Below are 8,025 nucleotides of genomic sequence, written 5' to 3' on the forward strand. Positions count from 1 at the left end.
GTGTCCGTGCGTCCGTCCGTGCGCAGGCACGGCCCGGCGGGACCCCGGGCTGCGGGCGGGGTGGACGCGGGGACACGGCGACACCGCGCCCCGGCACTGCCACCTCCCACCGGGTGCACGTCTGCGGGCGAGGGGCAGCCCGGCTGCGGCTGCAGAGGAGGCCGCGATGGAAGCCTGGAATTGTTGGGGCTGGAAAAGACCTTTCCAGTCTCCCCAGCTCCCAGCCAGGGGCGTGGGGCGGTGCTGCTGCGGGTCCTGCAGGACTCAGAGCTCCTGCTGCTCTTTCCCTGGGAGCTGTGTGTGTGCCAGCCCTCCTGCCATGCTCTGTGCCCTGCTGGGATGTGTTTGAGCCCCAGATCTCCCCTGGCTGGTGCAGCCGTGCTGAGACACCCCCGGTCTCTGCAGAGAGCTCTGGGCACTGGGTCCTGTTTGGGTCCCCAGCGCCGGCAGGACCTGGTTCAGCTGGAAGACATGCCAAAAACCTTCTCCCCTTCAGAAAAGCTGGAACTGGCACTGAGGGAGGAGCGACCCATCCTTGCAGAAACCAGCCTTATCCTGGGCACAGCCCTGAACACCCTGATGGAACTCCAGTTATCCCTGCCTGGAGACAGAGGTTGGACCAGGGAGCTCCCGGGGTCCCATCCAGTCAGAATGCCCCCGTGGCTGTGTGCTCTGGGATGGATGGCAAGTCACCACTGAAAATCTTGGCTCCCCCTCTGGGGTCTCAGGGCTTTTTTACATCAGAGCCGTGCTATTCCATGCTGCATTATCAGGTTAGTCAAAACACTTCTCCAAACTATATGTCTATATAATTGCCAGCTACACTCACTTCCTTGGCCCGGCTCTTTTCCATTGCATGGGGGTTTCAGGCATGAAAAACATCCACTTTCACCTTCATGTTTCCCCTTCCTGGTGGTGCCTGCTGGAGTCCTGCTGCCCACAGGGACAGACTCTGCTCAGCCTGGGCAGTCCCAGGGGAAATCCACACCAGAGAGGGGCTGGTGCTGCTCCCAGGGTCCTGTGGGAAGCCCTCAGCTCTGGAGTTGGTTTGCATTTTTAGGCATCTCCCAATGAATTGGGATGTGTGCTCTTGTATCACCCTTCCCCAGTCAAAGGGAGGGATTTCTCCCCAAAAGGATGGGATTTCCCTTAAAATCTCTCCATTGAGACCTACTGGGAGAACATTTTCCTGCATCCACTCTCCTCTGCACATCCTTTTCTTTTTTTGGGACAAGAAATGGAGGAAGCAGAGGACTGTCAGTGCTGCAGGGCTCTCGGGCTGTTCTTGCGCCACCACAGACCTGCCTCCCCTCCAGACTAAACAGTCCTAACGTTTCCTGTCTCTTCTCACACAGAAATGTGTCTGTAATCACACTTTTCTCCTGTTCCTTCACCTTCTGGGATGCAGGAGCAGCTCAGGATGTACCTAATCTGGCAGGGTGTCCAAGCCCTGCTGGGGGAACGGGATCACATTTCCCTGTCTCCAGCCTTGTTGAAGCTCGACACCCCCAGGATGAGGAAACAAAGAAATCCCTGCAGAGAGAAGCTGTGCCAGCAAGTCAGGACACTGGCAAAGGCCCCTGGCTTCCTGGAAGGCTGGTGCTGAGAAGGGGGTGATGAGAAAAGCAGGGAAACCCTCGGAGGTGGCAGCTGGAGCCAAAGGAGGGACGGAGGAGACGCGGCTGGCATGGCACAGTGCGGCCCCAGAGGCCTCTCCTCCTGCAGGAGGCCTGGCCCGGGCCCATCCCCAGATTTCCCAAATGTGGGCATTCCAGAGCGGGGGCAGGACAGACCCAGGGCACAGAGGAGCTGCTGGATTGTCCCAAGGCTCTCCTGCCCCGTGGGATGAGGAGATCACTCTGGCTGAACCTCTGCGTGGCTTTCCTAGCTCCCCTGTTCCGTGGCCATGGAAGTGTGTGGCTCCAGCAGAGATCCCTGTTTGTACAGGCTGGATAAAGCCAAAACTTGATTACAACTCCTTCTCACCAGTGCTGCCAAAGGACCATGATTCAGTGCTACTTTTTTGGGTAGAAATTAATTAGTTCAGGCCCATCACAACTATCTAACACAAGGAGCACGACAATGACCCACTGTCTAATGGCCCTTCATGGCCATTTAGCACCATCTGGGTCGTCTGATCAGGGGCTTTGCAAACAGTTGAAAATGAAGTAAGGAGGGACTGCTTGGCCCAGACACCTCCTTTTGCCTCCCAGCTGCACGGACAGTGCAAATAATCCCGATGGACCGTTAGATACCGGGACAAGGGGCAGGGAAAGAGAGCTTGGCCACATCTCTTGGCTCCTCTTCCAGCTTTGGGGCTGAGTGGTGAGGACTGGCAGCTTCCCTTGCCATGCCCCATGGCATCAGACCCCCAAACAGACACACACCCCATGGAACAGAGCCCCACTCAGGGATGAACTCCAGGATAACCCCAGCAATGCATCCTCCAGCCTCCAGGCAAGGGGAAACACCAGGCATTAAACCCACAGGTCAAAAAGGGGTGGGCAGGCAGGTCTCCAAGAAAACTGTCTAGATGGGAAACGTAGGCAGGTGTTCCCACAGCATCACCTGCAGTGTCAGTGTCTATCCAAACAGCCCAGAATTTGGGGTTTAATTTTTTTTTTACCCCACCTGTCCATACAGCTGTTTTTAGCTTGGTGCTGAGTGCTGGAGGGCGCAGTGTTCACAGGAAAGCCTGGGAGAGGGGAGCTGTGCTCACTGAGGGCTGCATTTGGCAGGGGGCTGCAGAGGGACCCAGGGGGCTCCCCCAGACCCCATCAGGCTCCCGGCTCCTGCTCTGTGCAGGAAGATGGGCCCTGGAAAATGAGTGCAAACACTGATCCCCTTCCCGGGTGCTTTGAGCACTCCTGAGAGGTGACACAGACACCAGCGTGGGTCCTGCTCCTCCCCAGGGCACAGGGGGGCCGGGATGGCCTGGGCAGGCACGGAGGGAGCTGCACACTGTTCTGCCCCCCCAGCTTCCCTGGGGTCAGGAAGGGCCAGTTCCACAGGGGCTGGAGCTTCCAGTGCCTGCATCACCAGCCATCAGCCCCTGGGCCAAGAGGGGGCCAGGGAAAGCTGCAGAGGGCTGTGCTGCCTTCCAGCATGGATTATTGGCCTTTGGAGCTGAGTGTGACTTACCAACAAGAACACAAAGCTTGATTAGAGATGAATAAAATTTGGCCCTTCATCTAAGCAGCCCCAGCCTGTGAGGGACACCCAAAGTTCCCAGGGCAAACTCTCCAGGTTGTGTTGACCTGCTAACAAGCAAGAGGTCACAGGACTGGCGTGGGATTTCTGGATCAGCCTCACCCAATGCTGACCTGTTCCCCAAAAAGGGCCAGGCCAGGGTTATTCATCCAAAGGGATTTTGAGGAAGGCTGTGCCTTTGAAATGGCAATTTAACCCTTTCTAGCTGTTCATTTCCTCTGTGAGATCACAGAAGCTGTGTTTTCCTCAGCTCAGCTCTGGCTCCCAGCTCTTTCCTCTGGAGATTGCAGCAGCAGAGCAGCCTGATCCCTGCTCGGGGCTCCAGGACAGCTCAAGGTGCTGCTGTCCCCCAGCCTGGGGTCCCTGTTCATGGTGGGGCTGGTCCCCCATGGCCCTGGGGCTCTGCACCCAGGGAGCAGCCGTGCTCCCCACACCTGCCCTGGGAGGGGATAACGTCATCCTCAGCTCCTTGGCACACGAGGGGCTGCCCATTCCCAGCCAGAGGAGAGGCAGCTGGGGGAACAGCCCTGGGGGAGCCCACGGCCAAGGCTCCCAGCTGGGAATTGTGCGCAGGGCTCAGGCTCCGCTCCTCGCACGGCCTGCGGCTTCATTCCCTTTCCCCGAGGTGTGGGGAGGGAGGAGGAACCTCCTGCAGGCACAAATCCTGGCATTTTGTTCTTCAAACACCCTGGGGAGGGAGGGTGCAGCGGGGGATGCCTGTGGAAGAGTTGTGTGAAATGACATCTCAGTGATCCTATGGGATGGATTCTGCGTGTGCTCCGTGCTCCTCTCCCATGGCCTCCTCTTTTCCTCCTGTGGGATGGACTCCATGCATGCTCCTCTCCCATGTCCTCCTCTTTTCCCCCTCTCCTTGTTTCAGTTTTCAGACATCCTGGAGCTATTTGGGAGGCTCAGCAGAGCGCTGAGGTGGGTGACAAAGCTCTGCCCTGGTCTCTGGTCCTCGCTTTGACGCCAGCAGGGCAGAGCCTCTCCCCTGTGCAGCCCTGGTCCCGGCAGGGAGCGATGGGCTCTTGGGAAGCAGCTGCTGCTTCCTGGCTGGGTTTTCCCCCGGCAGTGAGTTTTGAATTTGCCATCGCTGGCCATGGCACTGCTCAGAGCGATGGAGCCTCACCCTCTGTGCCATCCCCAGGACATCCCGGGCACACAGCCCCTGTCACCTGGGCCCTGGCACTGCCCCGCACCCTGTGCCATCCCCAGGACATCCCAGGCACCACAAGGGACCCGCCAAGGGCAGAGCTGTCCCTGCGGTGACCGGGACCTCGGCCCCACGGGCTCCAGCTGCGGGCAGCTGTCCCCTGTCCCCGGGGATGCCACGATGGGTGTCCCCAGCCTGAGCAGCCCCGGTGGGCACCCCAAGGCCCCGGCCCGGGGCTGACCAGCCCCTGCACCCCTGGCAGAGGGGCCGGGAGCCGGAGCCCGCGCCAGCACCAGAAGCCGGTTGCATGCAGGCAGGGAATATAATAAAATTAAAGCTCATTAAGCACTTAGAAAAGGCTTTGCATTGAGGGGGAGCGGGCGGGGGGGCGGGGGGCTGTGCATCTCAATACTGGGCTATTTAGAAGGGAGAGTTTAATAACGGGGGGGGGTTGGTTTTTATGGCAATAGATTTATTCCACCTGGGCTAAGAAATACATTCCACATCTGCCGAGCCGTGTAACCAGACTCTAATTAAAATCGTGTGCCAAGCGAGGGCCTGGCTGTGAAACACAAAGCTGGCTTTGAGAGCGGCTGGGGAGCGCGGCCAGGCGGCCCGGGGGCGGCAGCGGCCACGGGGCTGCGACACCGCCCGCTGTCCCCAGCGGGGAACCAGGGGGCTGCAGGGGACACGCCGGGCCTCTGCGGGGACACGGGCACACGCGCGGGCATGTCGCAGCCCTGGGGACAAAGTGACACCTGTGTGTGTTCAGGGACCCTGGGACACGGGCACACGCGCGGGCATGTCACAGCCCTGGGGACATCCGTGTGTGTGCAGGGAGCCTGGGACACCCACGGGCATGTCGCAGCCGTGGGGACAGGCTGATGGCCCTGGGAGTGACCCCGAGGACGAGGTGGTGGCTGCCCACAGTGGTGGCACGGCCCAGGGGCTGGCTGATGCCCACGCAGAGGCAGTGCACGGGCATTGGTGACACCCACAGGTGTGGGGACAGTGTGACACCGCAGTGACAGCAGGGAGAGGGTGGCATGCCGCTCTGCACAGAGGTCACGAGGAGGGGGTGACACGGATGCGTTTCATGGGGTCGGGTGACATCCAGGCACCTGCAGCCACCAGGGGATGGCGTGGCACCCCTGCTCTGTGACAGGGGACAGCGCTGCCCCAGCGCGGCACGGAGGGCAGGTGACAGCGGTGACAGCCGCGTCCCCGCGGCCCCGCGCTGGGGTTTCACAGCCCCGAGGTGCCGAACAAACAGCGGCGGTGTCTGGGCCGGCTTTAACAGCCCGGCCTCAGACAGCGGCAGCAGCGCCAGCTCCGATGGAGAAACTAATGAAACCTTCGAAATAGCGTGTACGGCAGTAGTGAAGTGAGAAAAAAACCCCAGAGCGCCGGCTGCCAAGGAAAACACACTTACCTAGTAAAGCATGAGTAATAAGTGGCGTTTTTTACAGTGTGAAGATATAACTTTTCATGAAAATACCAAATAAGGCTCCGTGTGAAAAGTGGCCGGCCTTTCTAGTTGATTTTTTTTTTTCTCTCCCTCTTTCTCTTACCTTTCTTTTCGCGCTCCAGGCACACGTGTGCTGTCCCCGGTGCCCCTTTCGCGGAGCCTGTTTACGGGGCCGCGTCCCGCCGCCCCCGGCTCGGGTTCCGTCGCCCTGAGAAGAAACGAGAAGGGAATGGAAAAACAGGAGCTGCTGTTCTGCGAGACTTTCTATTTTTAAAAGGTTAAAAATATCTATTTTCAGCCACCAGCCCAGGAAGCGCTGGGTGAAGCAGTAAACAGCGCCGGGCCGGGCCGGGCGGCTCCGGGGACAGCCCGCGACAGCCACCCGCACATGTGGCCACATGAGGGACGGCACCGGGCTGCGGGGCTCCGTGCCCCGAGAGAGGATGCTCAGCAGCCGGGTGGGATGCCCGGCCCGGGGGAAGGAGGTGCACACATCCGGGGGGATGCTCGGCCCCGAGGTGGGATGCTCAGCAGCCAGGCAGGATGGCTGATCCTGCCCAGCATCACAGCCCCGGTGCGATGGGATGCCCAGCACGGGAGTGGAAGGGATGTGGTACCCACTGCAGGAGGAAGGATGTGGAAAAGCCATCTCCAAAGTCCCACGGACGCTTTTCCACCTTTGGTTTTGCAGCTCCGCTCCCCTCTCCCAGGCCAAGGTCTCAGTGAGGCTCCCTGGGCTGGCTCAGGCAGCAGCCATGTCCCTGTGCTCAGCCCTGGCTCACCTGGGCAGGAGCACCCACACCTCTCTGCACCCCATTCCCATGCAGGAAGAACCAGGCAGCACTCCAGGCCGGGGCAGAGGGGCTGGAAGGCTGGAAAAGGGCCTGGGGGTACCAGTGGCTGGACACAAACCCAGGTGAGCCCAGGTGAGCAAGAGGCCAATGGCCCTGGGCTGTGCTGGGGCCCCTCCTGCCAGGAGAGACCCGGAGGGGCTGGAGCGTGTCCAGGGCAGGGAACAGAGCTGGGAAGGGAATGGAGCCCCAGGAAAGGCTGAGGGAGCTGGGCAGGGGCTCAGCTGGGACCTTGTGGCTCTGCACAGCTCCTGACAGGAGGGGACAGCCGGGGGGAACAGGGACAGGAGGAGAGGGAACGGTCTCAGGTTGGGCCAGGGCAGGCTGAGGTTGGACAGCAGCAGGAATCTCCCCATGGAAAGGGTGCTCAGGCACTGGCACTGCCCAGGGAGGTTTGGAGAGCCCATCCTGGAGGTGTCCCAGGAATTCCTCAGTGCTCTGGGCTGGAGGCAGGGTGGGAATCAGGCACACTGCATGGCCCTGGAGCTCTGCCGCCGCGCTGGGCTCGCTGGTTCCGCAGTGTCGGCACTGAGGCACGGCTCTGGCTGGTCCCGCTGTCTTGTCAGGGATTGTGGGATTGTCTTGAGGGATTCTGCTTCCTTATAAGGCCCTGCTGTTCCCTGCTCCCGTGCCTGGGGCCGGGCTGGCACGGCCTGTGGGAGAGCACAGCAATTCCCAGCAGGCTGCCGGGACACCCTCCTGCCCTGCCCAGCGACCCTCCTTGGACCCTCGGCTCCCGTCTCCACACTGCCCGGGCAGCAAGGGCTGTGTCTGCAGGCCCTGCCCTGTGCAAGGAGGGTTATAAACCAGCCCAGCCATCTCCTGAACATGGGATGGGGCTTTTGCATCCCTCGGGGCAGCTGGCTGGGAACCACCTTGTCCAAGGAGATCTCAGTGCAGCAGTGGTTCCAGCCCGCAGTGTCTGACAGGGGAACTCCTCGGTGCTCCTGGAGAACAAGGATGACAATTCCTCTGCCTGAAATAAGGCTGTTAGGGAGCAAACACCCTAAACTGCACTTCATTGGATGAACCTCTCCCACTGCTTCTTCTGAGGCTGCTCCGAGGGTGTAAATGTGGTGGGAAGGGAGATACAGGGGGACAAGGAGAGCAGATCGCCTGGGATTGGATTTCTAGCTGTGAACGATCCATACATGGGTATAAAGACCTCTGCATGTCCAGGAGGAGCTTGGGACCGAGCTCCGCCAGTACCACAGCCCGAGGTGGGAGATGGCTCCTGGACACTGTGCACCCCTGCAGCCCCTGGGTGCCAGAGCAGTGACCCCACCCTCAAGGGAGCCCTTCTCCCTCTCTCCAGCCCCAACTCCTGCTCCCAGGCGTGC

General features: G+C 60.5%; 1 long non-coding RNA gene across 1 annotated transcript in view; it reads right to left on the reverse strand.

Annotated features, from left to right (window-relative positions):
• Positions 1–6,076, reverse strand: part of LOC141725899 (uncharacterized) — a 30,548-nt gene extending 24,472 nt beyond the window's left edge. Inside the window, exon 1 of the long non-coding RNA XR_012577465.1 lies at positions 5,938–6,076. This is a non-coding gene — a long non-coding RNA (uncharacterized LOC141725899). The remainder of the gene's footprint in view (positions 1–5,937) is intronic.
• Between the last annotated feature and the right edge of the window lie 1,949 nt (positions 6,077–8,025).

Source organism: Zonotrichia albicollis, chromosome 2, assembly GCF_047830755.1.
Source record: "Zonotrichia albicollis isolate bZonAlb1 chromosome 2, bZonAlb1.hap1, whole genome shotgun sequence".
In the NCBI taxonomy this organism is placed as follows: Eukaryota; Metazoa; Chordata; class Aves; order Passeriformes; family Passerellidae; genus Zonotrichia; species Zonotrichia albicollis.